The following is a 17,059-nucleotide window of genomic DNA, read 5'->3' as shown; positions in this document are numbered from 1 at the left end:
GGTATATTACATCAACAAGCAGGGGGGGTCGCGTTCCCGCTTCCTATGTGCAGAGGCTGTGCGCCTCTGGAATTGGGCTATTCAACAAGGTATCACCATAACTGCAGCATACCTTCCTGGCAAGGACAATGTAATCGCCGATACTCTGAGCAGGCACTTCCTCTCACAGCACGAGTGGGAATTGCATCCCAAGGTGCTCCGGGACATCTTCTTGCAAATGGGTTTTCCCAAGGCAGACTTGTTCGCCACTTGACACAACAGGAAATGTCCTCGGTATTGCTCACGAGCAGGCATCGGCACGGACTCTCTTGGGGATGCCTTCCTCCTGGACTGGGATCGTCACCGATTGCTATATGCCCTTCCTCCTCTTCCACTCAATCCAAGGGTTCTGGAGAAAATAGCACTGGGCGGCACAACAGTGATTCTGATAGCACCTTTCTGGCCCAGGCAGATCTGGGTAACACAGCTCTCGAGAATGTCAGTGGCCTATCCACGACGACTACCGGAACTGCCCAACTTGCTATCTCAGAAACACGGCACGATTCTTCACCCAGCCATCGACCGCATGCACCTCACGGCATGGCTCCTAGCTGGCTTCAAGCTTCTGAACTCTCCTGTTCCCAAGAAGTGAGACGCATGTTGATTAACAGTAGGCGCAGTACACCGCGAAAATCCTATCTCTATAAATGGCGCCGTTTCCATTTGTGGTGCTTGGCAAGGGATCTTGACCCTCACTCATCGTCTATACAACAGATACTGGATTATGTGATGCATCTAAAGACGACGGAACTAACTATTTCTTCCCTAAGAGTACATCTAGCGGCGATTTCAGCCTTCCGTCTTCCCGCTGATGGTTATTCAGTGTTCGCCCACCCTATCACCAAAAGATTTCTGAAGGGGTTAGGCAACCTGTATCCGGCCCACAGGATCCCACCAGAACCTTGGGACTTGCCTCCAGTATTGGACACTCTGACTCGCTCGCCCTTTGAGCCGCTTGCAACGTGCGGTCTACGGATGCTCACGATGAAAACTGTGTTTCTTCTTGCCATCACGTCGGCGCATCGAGTAAGCGAATTAGCAGCTCTTTCCGCCGACCTGCCGTATACGCAATTCTTCAGTCATGCGGCAGTACTGCGTGTCCAACCAGCATTTTTGCCAAAGGTCAACTCTGCTTTCCATATAAATGAGCCCATAATTCTACCGACTTTCCATCCAAAGCCTCACTCCTCATTGGAAGATGCACGTCTACACACCCTAGATGTCAGGCGAGCACTGGCCTTTTACCTTGACAGAACTCGGGTCTTTAGGAAGTCTCAGCGGCTTTTCCTCTCTACAGCCGAACGCTCCAAGGGCAAACTACTTTCTGCACAGCGTATTTCCCGTTTGGTCATTGCTTGCATCACACAATGTTACACATTGCACAACAAATCTCTTCCAAGCGGTCTGCGTGCTCATTCCACCCAGGGCATAGCAACATCCGTTGCCTATCTTCATGGAGTACCGTTGTAGGACATATGCCGTGCGGCAACCTGGTCGTCTACCCTCACATTTGCTAAACACTATGCCCTTGCGAACATACTGACCTCCAATTCGAGGGTAGCCCAGGCTGTCTTGTCTACAGCCTGAAGGCGATAGGTCCGAAGCACTCATGTATCGTTGGATCACTGCTGTGTACTAACCTCGAGTGGAGCACCCTCGGGGACGCTACTCGATGAAGAAAAGAGAGTTACTCACCTGGTGCAGTAATGTCTGTTCTTTGAGATGTGTGTCCCCGTGGGTGCTCCACGTCCCACCCTCCTCCCTGCTTCGTAGCTTCTATTTATGTCTTTCAGATGCTTCCGGTTGGGAGGAAACTGACAAGACCGGACCGCGCTCAGATGAAAGGTGCAAAGGGGCACTCGCGCATGCGCGGTCCGGTAGGGGGGCTACTGCTAGTGAAAATTCCTCTGGTTTGCGGCGCCGGGATGAGCCCAGCACCTCGAGTGGAGCACCCATGGGGGGACCCATCTCAAAGAACAGATGTTACTGCACCAGGTGAGTAATTCTCTTTTCTTTCACAGAAGCCCAGTTATGTTTTTAACTAGCTAGGACTGTATTTATCTATTCAATTTCATTTTTAGTTTAAACACAGAAAAATGTGAGTAACATCACAGGGGCTTATAGTTCATAGAACTTCTTAGCTGGGGTTGAATTTGCTGACAATATTCTCAGCTAAGATTAGTGGAGCAGGATTGGTTTCTTTGCTGGGGTTGGATTTTTGACCTGCTGTTTTTCACTGATAATATTATATGATTGTCTAAGCTCCACCTATTCTTTTTTCTACCAAGATGATACATTGATTTTTTTTCCCTCCTTCTTTTCAGTAATTTGGGAGCATAAAGAATGTTTGCTTAGCATCAAACCATAGGATATCTCCTATTTGTTGTTAACAATGCTTATGGTAGTACTTTAAGTACCTTAGAAAATGCACAGTGTGCATGTGTATCTGTATTTATATAGTCAAAGACTGATGTGAAGCACGGAGGCAGCAGGCACAGTACACAGAGAACACCTGGTAGGAATGCCAGTGCTGTCTACTTCATGTGTGAATATATGTTTTGAGCACATGTGAACCTATATTAGAGTATGTCTACACTACAGCACTAATTCGAACTAACTTAATTCGAATTAGTTAATTCGAACTAAGCTAATTCGAACTAGTGCATCTAGACCTAAAAACTGGTTCGAATTATCATTTTGCTAATTTGAACTAGCATGTCCACATTGAGTGGACCCTAAACCAAAGTTAAGGCTGGCTGGAAGCAGTGCCGGCAGGGCATCAGGTTAGGACTTAGAGCGTGGAGCTGCTGTCTCAGGCTAGCCGAGGGCTGTGCTTAAAGGGACCCGACCCCCACCCTGGACAGATAGTTTTCAGGGTTCCCCTTTTGCTTTTCTACCTCGATGAGGGACAGCAAAGCAGTCCTGGCTTGGAGTGCCCTGAATGCGCCCACTCAGCACATCACAGCACTCGGCCATCAGCCCAGCTGCACTTGCCGCAGGCTGCCATCCGGGGGAGGGGGGTCAATTGGGGGGCTGCAGGAGAGTTTCCACCCCGAGGAGCCCGCAGAGCCACCCCAGTCCTCCCCATCGGGGGCTCATACCCCATTCCTCCCTCACCTCCTTCCACTTACCCCTCCCTAGCCCCACTTCCTGATGTAAAAAATAAAGGACACGTGTTCAAAAATAGAAACTTTCTTTATTTAACAAAACTGGGGGGGGGGGATTAACCTCTGGGGAGACTGGGAAAAGGAGGTGGGAGAGGGGAAGAGAGAGGATGGGAGAGGGGAGGGGGAAACCTGGGAGGAAGGAGCTGGAAGGGGGAAGCCAGGGGAAGTATCAAACTATGGTACGCCATATCTTCAGTGTACAGATGTGATCTCCTCACCCCAGAAAAGATATTTTGGCCTTGGAAAGGGTTCAGAAAAGGGCAACTAAAATGATCAGGGGTTTGGAACAGGTCGCATATGAAGAGAGGCTAAAGAGACTGGGACTTTTCAGCTTAGAAAAGAGGAGACTGAGGGGGGATATGATAGAGGTCTATATAAGCATGTGTGGTGTGGAGAGGGTGCATAAAGAAAAGTTCTTCATTAGTTCCCATAATATAAGGACTTGAGGACACCAAATGAAATGAATGGGTAGCAGGCTTCAAACTAATAACAGAAAGTTCTTCTTCACAAAGCAAATAGTCAACCTGTGGAACTCCTTGCTGCAGGAGGCTGTGAAGGCTAGAACTATAATAGAGTTTAAAGAGACGTTAGATAAAGTCATGGAGGTTGGTTCCATGGAGTGCTATTAGCTAGGGGTAGAAATGGTGTCCCTGGCCTCTGTTTGTGGAAGGCTGGAGATGGATGGCACAAGACAAATGGCTTGGTCATTGTCTTCGGGCCATCCCCTTCAGGGTACCTAGTGTGGGCCGCTGTTGGCAGACAGGCTACTGGGCTAGATGGACCTTTGGTCTGACCCAGTATGGTCATTCTTATGTTATGTTCTCAACTCAGGGCTCAGGGTCGGGGGTCTCACTGGACCACTTTGATTTTCATGCAAACCTGCTCCTGGGTTTGCATGTGGCCTTTGGTGGCCAGGCTGGCAGCTATCCTGCCCTAGACGGCCACTTTCCTGTGCCTAGTGCGGAGGTCATGGACGTTGGAGACCTCCCCCCAAACCCGGATGAGGTCCACGATCTCCGTACTAGACCAGGCGGGCGCCCACCTCTTGCAGCCCCGGACAGGCTCCTGGGAGCCACCAGCCTGGTCCCGGGAAGAGGCAGAGGGCTGGGTGGCAGTGGGTGGCTGGCTCGTGCTGTGCCAGGTACAGGGTCTGCTGGCTGGGTGCTGGCAGGCTTGCACCTGGCACGGGCATCGTAGCCAGACCTTGGCCCTTTAAGGGCTCTGGGGCTGAGAGGGGGGCAGACGAGTTCCCTGGTTGTGCCCAGAGTGGCCACTAGGGTAAGCTGGGAAGGGCTAGCTTCCCACTAGTTCGAATTAAGTGGCTACACAGCCCTGAATTCAAACTACTTAATTCGAACTAGACATTAGTCCTTGTAGAATGAGGTTTACCTAGTTCGAATTAAGTTTGAACTAGTGGTTTGCCTGTGTAGTGCCAATGAAAGTTAATTCGAACTAACGGCTGTTAGTTTGAATTAACTTTGAAATGTAGACATACCCTTAGCTACCAAATACTACATTTAATGACAGATGAGTGTCTTGATGTAATCTTCTCATCCACCCAAAATCTGAACGGCATGAAAATATGAAGTTCAGGAGAAACACTTGAGCATTGCCTACCATACTGTAAATTACATACTTGAGCACTCAGCAAGGTATCTACTTCCATATCCAGCGGATCCCCTAAAAAAAAAAATACATAGTTGTTGTGGCATTTGTCCTTTATACAACAATAAGAAAAGAAATAGGCACAGCTGGTCTAAGTTATCAAGCGTACTAAATCTACAGAAGAATGAAAAGATTAGCTACAACAGAACCTCAGAGTTAAGAACACCAAATTTACAAACTTAGTCACATACAGTACAGGCAGTCCCCGGGTTACGTACAAGATAGGGACTATAGGTTTGTTCTTAAGTTGAATTTGTATGTAAGTCGGAACTGGCTCCAGATTCAGCCGCTGCTGCTGAAACTGACCAGGGGCTGACTACAGGAAGCTGGAGGCAGAATTGCTCTGCCCCCAGCTTCCTGGAATCAGCCGCTGATCAGTTTCAACAGCGGCTGAATCTCAAGCCTGGGACAGAACAGCTGGGCTGCCAGGTAGGTCCCTGCAGGACCAACCCGGCAGCACCCCAGCTGCTCTACCCCAGGGTCCACAACAAAAGCCTGGTCTGCTGGGGGGGGGGCGCACTAGCTAACTTGTAAACTTTTAAAAACAGCCATAAGTTTCTCAGAGTTAAGAACAACCTCCATTCCCAAGGTGTTCATAACTCCGAGCTTCTACTATTTACACATATTGGTGCTGTATTTTCGAGAGCAATCACAGAACACAGTAAGCATCCTTAGAGGGCTCACAAACTATTTAAATATGTACAGACAAATTCCTATACACTATAGGACCCAGGGGCACCTGGTAGCCTATGTGTGGGAAGGCTTTGCCTTCCCAAACCGCCAGGCATGGCCCCATACATATTCTGCCTCTAGAACACCTGCTGTACGCATTCTGAGGGTGGAGTGTTGCTACCCACAGTATCCGCCTTCCCAGTGCTCCAGGGCTGCAGCTGTGCTGTGTGTCCTCCTCCCTCCCCCAGTGCTCTGGGGCTGGAGAGGCTGGGCCAGATGGCTTACCCTCCTTCCTCTCCCTGTGCTCCAAGGCTGGGCCACACAGCACGCCTTCCTCTCTCCCTGGGTGCCCTGGGGCTGGGGAGACTGAGGTGAGCGTATGCCCACCCATTCCCTTCTCCTCCCCTTGGTTGGGGGAGTGCACGCAGCACACTGCCCTGACTCTCTCCATGAGGGGTGGGGAAGGGGCAAGGTCTCAGCAGAAGCAGTGCACTAGCCTCCCCCAGACTTACCTTCACCAGCTCCCTATGACAGGATCCCAAATTCATAAAACTTGAACGAAAATGTAAAATGTACCCTCATAGGATTCTAAATCAATTATATCAACGGATAACACATCTGACTGTCCCCTGTTCTGTGCATTTGGGAAGTTGTTCTGTCTTCATACTGCTGAGGTCACTGAGGCTTTGCATTAGACTTCAGTATAAGTTTGTTGAAGCTTCCTGTTCTCTTCTACCCATTCTCAAGCCACCTGGCTACTACAGGTTGGACCTCCCTGGTCCAGCACATCTGGGAATGACTGGTCCCAAAGTGAGGTAATTGCCAGACATGGGGAGGTCATTTCTGGCTCCTCTGGCCCTGACCTCCCCACCTGGCTCTGCTGACCCAGCTGCTGCCTTCCTGCCACCAACCTTACTGCCTTGCCGGCTCCCTTGGGCTCCTGGCCCTCTGGCACTGCACTGCAATGCCAGGCTCCTGGTCAGGCCAGGCCTGCTACAGCAGCCTGCACCCCTGTCATCAGAGCTCCAGGCCCTGCCACAACAGACTTCTGCTCCCCCACTCCTCCCTAGAGCTTGCAGGTGTTCTGGCCTCCCTGCTGCCAGTCATCCAGACTCCCACAGCAGGGGTCCTGCCTCTGGCCCTCCACTAGGACTCTCTGGTCCAGCAACATGCTGGACTACAGATTTTGCTGACCATTGAGTCCCAGTTTAGAGAAGTTCAACCTGTATAAGCAGAGGAGTTTCTACTACACTACCCTCTCACAGAGCCTCTGGCTATTGCAAGGAGTGGAAAGAAACCGCTGCTATATTATTGCTACTTCTGCCTCCATTTCTTGGGTCCAATTCTCCGCCAACCCCATGTATAAATCTCCATTGTGGCACTACAGCAGCAGCAGTGAGAAACTGATATGATTCTTGGTAGTTTTGCAAGAGTCCTCCCTCCCCTTGCGGTGCTACACTGACTGTGGTGCCTTTGATGCAGCTCTGCTACTAATTACCTGATAATCATCTGATCTACAGCCTTTACAGTTCAACCTCAATCACTTAAGTTCCTAAACACTTCCAGTGGGTAACTTCATCCTTCATTTGTTTCCTGAGCATTGCCCTACAGAAGCTGTGTAAACTCTCTGAGGGCTTTGTTGGTTACAATCCATGTCTTGCACATTGCAGAAATATAATGTTAGGTCAAGATGCTTTGACAAGTTTTAAATCCGTCCAGCTGCTGTTTCCTAAATGTGTCCCTGGAGCAGCTGCATGCAAGATGTTTACAATTAAAAAACCAAAGCATCCGGTTAATAGCGGTAGAGAATTACTCTACTCAGCACCATCCATTTAGCATATTTGAAAACTCATTGTCAAGAGCATGATGTCATTTAGTATCCATGCCAAAGGAGATGTAACATTTACTTTCAGTTCATCCTGTGGCTGGCTCCTAGGGTGTCTTTAAAGCACAGGCCCACCCTGGGAGATGCTCCTGCAGGGGCTCTGGAGACAATGTGACTGGAAAATATTGTAGCTGTGCCAAGTTTTGCATGGTGCAGCCTTTATTCCCTTTTGCCATTAGCCCATTACAAAGGCCAACTCTAGTTTTTCCTCTTCCAATTTGACCTGTGGACCAAAATGGGAATGGAGCATCTGAGCTCCACTAAAGGGGAGCCAATGATAGCCCCACAACTAGCACAAAAGCAGGCCTGGCCCCTACTGGGATCTAAGTGGCTTTAGTGGCCACAGCTCCTCCCTTTGATTAAAGGCAAATGTCACTTTCTTGGTGACACACTCAGAACATGTTTCCTTTATGATTGTGAAGGCTGGAATAATCTTTCAAATCAAAAGAAGTGAGATTAAGATGTCATTGCAGGACTGCGACAGCTGAGGTGCAAGATATGTCTATGTCCTAATCCAGCCTTGCCACGGCTATATCCAAAACCTAGTGAAGCTAAGCCAAGACCAAGGAGCTTAGTAGAACCTTTATGATCATCTTTTGAACATCTGCAGAATCTGTTTTAAGGGTGGCCTTGTTTTGACATCTCATAATCTCATTTTGTCATCCCAAGAAGGTGAAGCATTGAAGAGTACCATCTCATTTTGATATCTCACGAGGTAGGGATCTGTGGAGAGTACCATCTGTCTCCCCCCAGATTTGAGCAACTGGGAAGGAAAATGTTTCATTTCTTCCTGATGCCTTTGGAGAAGATTGCACCACTAGCTGAGGAAAGTGGAACTCAGGGTTCAGAGAAGCATAAGTGGTGATAGTGGCACCTATCTTGGACACTTGGTCAAAGCTGCTGGACAGATGAGACCTCCATCCCCAAAGGTGCTGCCATTACTTATGCTTTTTCCATGCCTCAGCTAACCAGCATCTAAGACCAGTCCTGTGTGCGTGAGTGGGTGCATAAAAGCTCCCTCTCTTGTGCCAAACACTTGTAAGTGTGCATAATGGAAGGGGTTCTATTTAAACAGCCATTGAAGACACACAGATTATGGAATTTGGGCTTGTGACGGGGCGCTCCCGCCCCGCACTCGGGGTGCTCGGGGGGACGACGGACGGACACGCCGGGGGGTGGGGAGCCAGCATGGCCCCGATACGGCGGGCCGCGCTGCCGAGCCGGGACTCGGCGCGGGAAACGCCAGGAGGCAAGGAGAACCTCTAGGCGAGGCCCAAAAGGGAGGGGCCAGAGAGGCGCGGGCGGATGACGTCATGGGGGACGGGGGGCTCCTGGGCAACGCGGAGGAAGTGACGCACGGGGGGGGCAGAGCCGGCGGGGGATTTAAATCCGGGGCCGGAACTGCAGAAGGGGGAGAGAGGCAGGGAGGAAGGAGGCTGGAGAGGTGAGGCTGGGACACATGGCAGGGGCCGGCCCTTAAGGAAGGGCGCAGTAGGAAGCGGCCCAGGGCGGGGTCGTGTAGCCCGTGAGCGGGTGTGTTTTGGGGCACTTCCCCCATCCGCTAGGGAGGGACCGTGAGTCCCTGCCTTCAGGGCCCTGGGCCGGGGTTCGGAGAAGGGGTGGGCCCGAACCCCCCTACTCCGCTGGCTGACGAATCAACCTCGGGCGTGCATAGCAAAGGGAGCGGAGGAACGGGAACAGGGCAGGCCTCGGTGGTGGTTTGTACCGGTTGCTGCAGGACTGGCCCGCACGACCAATAAACTGGGGGCCATCGGCCGTGTTGGTGGCGAACTGTGTCAGACTCGTTTACAGGGCTCTGTTTGCTTTTGTTTTGTTTCTAGATGATGATGATTCAAACCAGCTGAAGAAGGGGGTTTAGTCCTGCACCCTTTTGTGGCGCTGTGTCTAGAGAACTAAGAGTGATTTCTTAGACTAGCAGTACTAGTGGTGTAACTTGCTCCTCAAACCTATCAACAGCTAATGCTGTGAGACAGATGACACACCAGCAAAAGAGATATCCAATAGTGCCTCCTTTAAAGGATGCTCATTGTTAATTTTTGTGCATAAAATTTATCCAAGGACTAGAATGAATATTTAAAGCCTTACGAATGTAATTCTGCTGGCATCACTAAAAGTAATAAAACAGATTTGGAGCCTGTTTTTATCCCACTTTTTTGTGTGTGCAACCATGTTTAAATGTGGAGTAATTTAAGGAACACTGGGGAGAAAAGGAGATTTATAGCCAGAATTGCATTCTGTGACAGAGCACCAGTACGTTTCAAAAATATCCAGTGGAGGCAATCCAGGAGCGGCCCTAGACAAGCTGCCAGCAACTGGCGCCCTAGGCAAAATGCGCGATCGGCACCCCCACCTCCAAAGCCCTCAACAGCCGTTTATCTTGGTGCCCTAGGCGACTGCCTAGTTCACCTGTATTGACGGGCCGCCATTGAGGCAATCCTTCTACCTTCCACTTTTAACAAACAAAGGGACAAACCAGAACTAAGAGTCACATTTCCAGGAGTTTGCCTTTGATGGGAACCACACCTGAACACATCCTAAAGCTGACACTTGTGTGCCCCTGTCCACTACACATTTGCAGTTCAGACCTTTACACCATTAAAATTCTCAGTAAGAAACAATTAGTTCCTTAATATGTGTAAAGTATTTTTCGGTAATAAGTAAGGATTATTTGACGGAGGCCCTGACCCTGGAGTGAGCTGTGACCCTCAGAATATCCAGCTTCAAAATTTATGTTTAGGGTTTAAAACCAGGACTGCATTTACTTTTCTGAACAGGATTTAGATTCTGGATTCTTCAGTGCTTTTCTGTCTATTAATATCAGTTTAAAATTTAATTTGAACTGTAAATAGTTTATTAAAACCCAAACATCCTGTAGCAAAATGCAGGACAATGTAGCACTTTAAAGACTAACAAGATGGTTTATTAGATGATGAGCTTTCGTGGGCCAGACCCACTTCCTCAGATCAAATAGTGGAAGAAAGTAGTCACAACCATATATACCAAAGGATACAATTAAAAAAAAATGAACAAATATGAAAAGGACAAATCACACTGCAGAACAGGAGGGGGATGCGGGGGGGGGGGAGGAAGGAAGGTAAGTGTCTGTAATGCCTAGGGCGCCATTAACTCACAAACATCCCACTCTCCCTACCTCTAATATCATCAGTTCACAGACACTTACCTTCCTTCCCCCCCTCCCCCGCATCCCCCTCCTGTTCTGCAATGTGATTTGTCCTTTTCATATTTGTTCATTTTTTTAATTGTATCCTTTGGTATATATGGTTGTGACTACTTTCTTCCACTATTTGATCTGAGGAAGTGGGTCTGGCCCACGAAAGCTCATCATCTAATAAACCATCTTGTTAGTCTTTAAAGTGCTACATTGTCCTGCATTTTGCTTCAGCTACCCCAGACTAACACGGCTACATTTCTATCATTATTCAAACATCCTGTGTTCGTGGTTTTACACATTCTTCTCTCACACAGAAGCAAGACTGGAATTGGAGAGGTATGAAAACAACCTTTCAGTTTTCTCCACTGCTTTGTATCGTGTGTTGTCACACCTGTGCAAAGTGGGCGCCTGTAACACTGACAGGTGTGAGAGGAAGTTTGATTTGACAGTGTTTTTATAGCCACAAGGGGACTCAGACTCTTCCCATGAATCAATCTAGCAACTTCTCTTTGTAGCTGCCTTTGATCTGTGTGTGCTCTCGGGAAGGATTCCTTTCCCTGCTGTCTCTCCAATCAGACTCCTTTCTGCGTCTGATTCCTAACTGCGTGCTCCTTTGATCTCTGGGGAGCCCAGCGAGCCGCCTGTTGTAGAGATCTGTGAGCTGCGGAGGAGGTGTGGACTTTGGGTACTGAGCGGTCTCAGACCAGGCAAGCAGCTGTGTTCGTCTCTGCTGCACGCTCAGCCACCCCTCCTCCCCCAGGTCACCAACGTTTGTCAAAAGTCTCTGAAACTTTCCCAGCGCGTGCACAAAACCCGCCTTTCCCAGCCTCTGCACACTCTAAGAAGGGTTCTGCTAAAGCGACAGCATCCGCCTGCCCTCCCGTTGCTTGCTGCTCTGAGGGGCAGGGAAGCTTCAAACCCCCACTCGCATGGTGCAGCTGAGGAACTCTGCAGGAGGAGGAAGGGAGCTGGCTTAATTTCCTCCGTGTGTGTCCCTCTTCCCCCAGGAGGATTCCCTGAGCAGTGGCGGCGGATCGCGGTGAGTAACTCCCTCTTTGCTCATTCATTCCCCGGGGCTCGCCGCTGCTTCCTTCCTGACCCGTCCCTTCGGATTGCTGGAGAGCCCGGTGCGGGCGGCGAGCCAAGGCGCAGGTTGGGTCTGACCAGCCTTCCGCTTGGAGTACCGCTCTTCCAGCTCCTCGGCTCGCAGGCTGGGGAGTCGCTTCTGCAAACGGGTCGGTGCGCGCGGAGCTCTCTGGCTAACTCGTGTCCCTTCAGCCCCTAGCGAGCCGAGCCCGCGCTAAGCTCGGGAAGCCCCGGGGCGGAGGGCTGGGCTGCACTTTCCTCTGGTGTGTGAGTACGTGGTACCCTGCAGGGCTTCCCTTCCCAGGCGAGCCCGCTTGCCCCCGGGTTCATAAAGGGCTTGTGGGAGCGGGCTCGAGAACGGCCTGTGTGAAATGCACTCGCGGGGGTTGCCATCACGGCTGGGTTTAGAGCAGAGGTCATTAAAACTTCCCTTCCCCCGCCCTCTGTGCGGGAGGGGCCGTTTGGAAGCCCGTAGCGAGGTGCCAGTGAGGGGGGGGGGGGGGGGGGACACGACAGGAAGTGGCATTGCAGAGCCTGGAGCTGCTTTGTGGGCAGGGGCTTTGCAACTCCTCTGCTGAGCGAAGGTCCGAGAGCTCCTCCTTGGCTATCACACATCGCACTGCCATTTCTTTTTATATCCACAAAGTATCACATACTCCTCCTAGAGCCCCAGTCGGGTTTTGTGAATAGCTTCTTTCAGACTAACTGTTCCCCCAGGCTGTCCAGAGCTGATTTCTCTCTCAATCTGCTATTGTGTCCTTTAAATGGTGCAGTCAAGCGAGGGAATAAAGAGACATGTTCAGCTGAGGCTGGAGATGCTGAGGAAGAAAGGTGTGCTGGGTGGCAGGAGCCACAGGTGAAAAGGCTCTTGTGCCATGCATGGGGGGAGGAAGGAAGTCAGAGGGGCAAATATTCATCAAGGCTACATCTAGACTGGCATGATTTTCCAGAAATGCTTTTAACGGAAAAGTTTTCCGTTAAAAGCATTTTTGGAAAAGCGCGTCTAGATTGGCACGGACACTTTTCCGCAAAAGCGTCCGTGGCCAATCTAGATGTGCTTTTCCGCAAAAAAGCCCCGATCACCATTTTCGTGATCAGCTTTTTTGCGGAAAACAAATCTCAGCTGTCTACACTGGCCCTTCTGCGCAAAAGGGAGTTTTGCTAAAACGGGAGCAGCATAGTATTTCTGCAAAAAAGCACTGATTCCTTACAGTAGGAAGTCAGTGCTTTTGCGGAAATTCAAGCGGCCAGTGTAGAGCTGGAAAGTTTTTTCCAAAAAAGCGTCTGATTTTCCGGAAAAACTGGCCAGTCTAGACACAGCCCTGGTGTAAATCACCCCCACTCCATCAAAATAAAAAATCATTGATGTAAATAGAGCTAGAGTGATTGATGTAAATAGAGCTAGAGTGATTACATCTGAGATCTGTCTTGGTTTGTACCCTAATACCAAAGTGGCAGTGTTAGAAAAATACAATTCATGCTTCAGGTCTTAATGCCAAAATACTGATGAACAAGAACTGGATACTTGAGTAGAACTGCTGAAGTCAACAGGTACTTCTTGCATAAGTAGAGTGAAGCATGTACCTAAGCATTTGGAAGATCCAGAATCTTGGTTTCCTACAAAACTATTAAGACCTCTTCAGAAATCACACTGTTGCTGCAGTCCTTTCTGTTGCAAAAAGTCTCACTGGAGTTGTGGACACTGCTCAAGATAAGAACATAAGAATGGCCATACTGGGTTAGAGCAAAGGTCCATCTAGCCCAGTATTCTGTCTTCCAACAATCACCAATGTCAGATGCCACAGAGGGAGTGAACACCACAGATAATCATCAAATGATCCCTCTCCTGCATTGATTTCCAGCCTCTGACAAACAGAAGCTAGGGGCACCATTCCTACCCATCCTGGCTAATAAGTATTGATGTACCTAACCTCCATGAATTTATCTAGTTCTTTTTTAATCCCTGTTAAAGCCCTGGTCTTCACTACATCCCCTGGCAAGATCTCAGAAACTATCACATGAATCTCTGTTTGTTCTGACCCTGTATTTTTGGAGAGGGTATTTTTTGTTTTGTTTTCCTACCACAAGCGTTAGGGCTTCCCCTGAAGGCAAAAGGACTACCAGATTACCAGAAATTAATCATTTTGAAAAACAAATAACACAGCATATCCTTTTATCAATGATTAATTTAAAAAATCTTTTGTTTGGTAGTGGCAAAGACTTATTTAGAGCATATTTCAGTGAGGTAGTAATTACAATCCAACACAACTTTCAATCAAACATCTTTTGGATCTTTAAAATATAAAGAAGTGTATGTGTTCAGATACATAGAAATATTTCTCCCAATAGACCCTTTGAATTTAAGTTTTTTTAATTGTAATATTGTGTACTGTTCATAATGTAACTTTTACTGTGTTGCACAAAGTCCTGAGCTGAGGCATTCAGGGGTTAAATTGTTAACCTTATTCAGATATAATGCATACATAGGGGTGGAAGGGAGTGGGATACTTAAAATTATTAGCTTGCTGGGAGGTGAAATTACTACTTATCGCTCTAATTTTATTCCATGGAGTAATACACTTGGGAATTCTTTTTCACTGCATTTTCCTGTCTCCTGTCATGCACATTTAGCCATTAGTTTGGCATCACTTCCTGGGTGGAAATGGGGATGGAATGGCATGAAATTGACTAGCAGAGTCTGGAAATCCCCCCTCCCCCTAAATTATCTGTTCCTTGTCTATAAACTGGATATACGGTCCCCAGACCAAGTATTCTTATTGGGTGCCAAGAGATGCATAGGGAGAAATATTCCTTTCTAGGCTGAGGAGTGGCAGCAGAATTGTGCCAGAGAGAGAGCGGGATGGGCAAATTCTGGCCTGTAGGATGGATCTGGTCCACAAGGTTAGTCCCTCTATATTTACCTGCACCTCTGCAGGTATTGGGTGGTCACAGTTCTTGTTAGCTACAGATCAATGTTCACAGCCAATAGAAAAGCAGCAGGAAGCAGTGTCCCAGTCCTTGCTGGGATCCATGCCCAACGAGAGCTGTAATCACTTGATACCTGTAGAGGCGTAAGTAACTGGTTTTTTAATTGCTTGCCCCTGGCATAGAGCGTGGCTCTACAGGGGAAATGACTGGAGGATAAATGCTATATTGGGTTCCACCTTACCCTGCCCATAAATGCTTCCAGGCAAGGAGCCCCAGCTGAGCTAGGCTAACTGATCTGCAATGAGTTCTATTCCTCCTGAATGTTGCCCTCTGCTCCTTGGCGGTGGAACCATGTTGGCTCTGGATATAGGGGCACACTTTGCACCTACATGTTGAATACATTTCCAACAACTGTTTTTTCCCTCTGCTTGGATTGTTCTGTATTTGATGAACATACCTTGGTTAGCAGCTTGGAATCTTTCCCCTCTCACAGCCAGGAAGCTTACAAATAACTGATAGATTTTAGGAGTGTCATGTGAATTGGAAGGATGTCTTTCTTTTAATCTATTACAGGGGTTCTCAAACTGTGAGCCAGAACCCCATTTCAAGGGGGTTGCCAGGATTGGCATTAGACTTGTTGGGGCCCGGGGCAAAGCTGAAGCCCCACCCGCTTGAGATCAAAGCCCAAGCCTAAAGGCTTCAGCTCTGAGAGTTGGCACTCAGATTACAGGCCCCTTGCTTGTGGCTGAAGCTCTTGTGCTTTGGCCCACTCGGGGTAGTGGAGCTCCACATAAGTACAACCATACTGGGTCAAGGGTCCATTTAATCAAGTATCCTGTCTTTTGACAGTGGCTAATGCTAGACCCCCAGAGGGAATAAACAGAAAAAATAATCAAGTGATCCATCCCGTTGCCCATTCCCAGTCCTTACAAACAGAGGCTAAAGACACCATCTCTGCCATCCTAATAGCCTTTGATAGACCCATTATCCATTCATTTATCTTGTTCTTTTTTGAACCCTATTATAGTCTTGGCCTTTGCAATATCCTCTGGCAGGGAGTTCCACAGGTTGTTTCTGCATTGTGTGAAGAAATACTTCCTTTTATTTGCTTTAAACCTACTGCTTATTAATTACATTTGGTGACCCCTTTAGTTCTTGTGTTATGGGAAGGAGTAAATAACTTTTCCTTACTTACTTTCTTCAAATCAGTCATGATGTGATAGACCTGTATCATTATCGTCAAAGCTGCAGCACAAGGATTTCAGCTTAAGCAGGGAGCTTGTAGCCTGAGCACTGAGATCTTCTGTTGTCAGAAAGGGGAGTTGCAGTACCATGAAATTTGAGAACAACGGATCTATATTATATTTACTAGTAACTTTCTGACACCTGGCATTTTTCTGTAATATTCAGTTTGATCCACCCCAATATGAAGCTTACTTTTCTCTGTATAGAGTTAAGGAGGAAACATTTTTTAGAGCATTAGTTATTATCTGCATTTAAGTTTTATTGCCGAATACTCAATATAATCTTTCCATAATTAACCCCTGCCTCAGCAGAGTATGAAACTCCATCCCCATAACTCAGCCTTCCATCACTTGAGTTATAGGAGTAACTCCATTAGCTAGTACCAGTAGTAGACTGTTTCCTACAAGGAGATGTGCTACTGTGGCTTGCTGTAATAGAGCGTGCTGCTTTCGATGCTTCAAGAACATGGTTAAGGCATACCACAGTTAGGATAATATGTACATATGAAAGGCTCAACTCCAGTTAATGTCATCACCCTAATCTTTATTAGTTTTGTACGGAAATCTCAAAGGGTCTGCTGCCAAGGAAATTTGGAACTTGATACTCTACAGTTACAAGCATCTGATGTGTCTTCCCTAAGTGTACTTGCCCTACTGCATGATGCCAGAGAGAATGAAGGGAATTGTTTAGTAAGATTCATCTGACTTGCCTGTGTAAGGTTGAAAGTGTGTGTGTGTGTGGGGGGGGAAAGCCTTACTGCATTTGCTCAGGATAGGTTTCAGAAACTAACACACAGCTCTTTATTGGTCTTGGCCCTATTTTTGGGAGAGGTTTGTTAGTTTTTGTTGTTGTTTTTGTTTTGTGTTCCTACTAGAGCTTTAGGGCTTCCTTTGGGCAGAGATTCTACTCTTAGGCTATGTGTACACTGGCGTGATCTTGCGCAAAAGTGGCCGGCCACTCTTGTGCAAAAACTTGCCTGTCTACACTGGCCGCGTGTTCTTGCGCAAGTAAACTGATGTTCTAATGTATGAAATCAGGGCTTCTTGCACCAGAACTCTGACGCTCCTGCTCAGGAATAAGCCCTTTCGCGCAACTGTTCTTATGCAAAAGGCCAGTGTAGATAGGCAACATGAATTTCTTGTGCAAAAAAGCCCTATGGTTAAAATGGCCATCAGAGCT

The 17,059-nt window shown here is 48.1% G+C and overlaps 1 protein-coding gene across 1 annotated transcript in view; it reads left to right on the top strand.

Annotated features, from left to right (window-relative positions):
- The first annotated feature begins 11,521 nt into the window (after positions 1–11,521).
- Positions 11,522–17,059, top strand: part of MYLK (myosin light chain kinase) — a 337,126-nt gene continuing 331,588 nt past the window's right edge. Inside the window, exon 1 of the mRNA XM_006137678.4 lies at positions 11,522–11,660. The gene's annotated coding sequence lies outside the window, so the exon portion shown is untranslated. The remainder of the gene's footprint in view (positions 11,661–17,059) is intronic.

The sequence above is a fragment of the Pelodiscus sinensis genome, chromosome 7, assembly GCF_049634645.1.
Source record: "Pelodiscus sinensis isolate JC-2024 chromosome 7, ASM4963464v1, whole genome shotgun sequence".
In the NCBI taxonomy this organism is placed as follows: domain Eukaryota; kingdom Metazoa; phylum Chordata; order Testudines; family Trionychidae; genus Pelodiscus; species Pelodiscus sinensis.
Note: the sequence above shows the minus strand (reverse complement) of the source record. Positions and strands in the feature narration are given on the sequence as shown.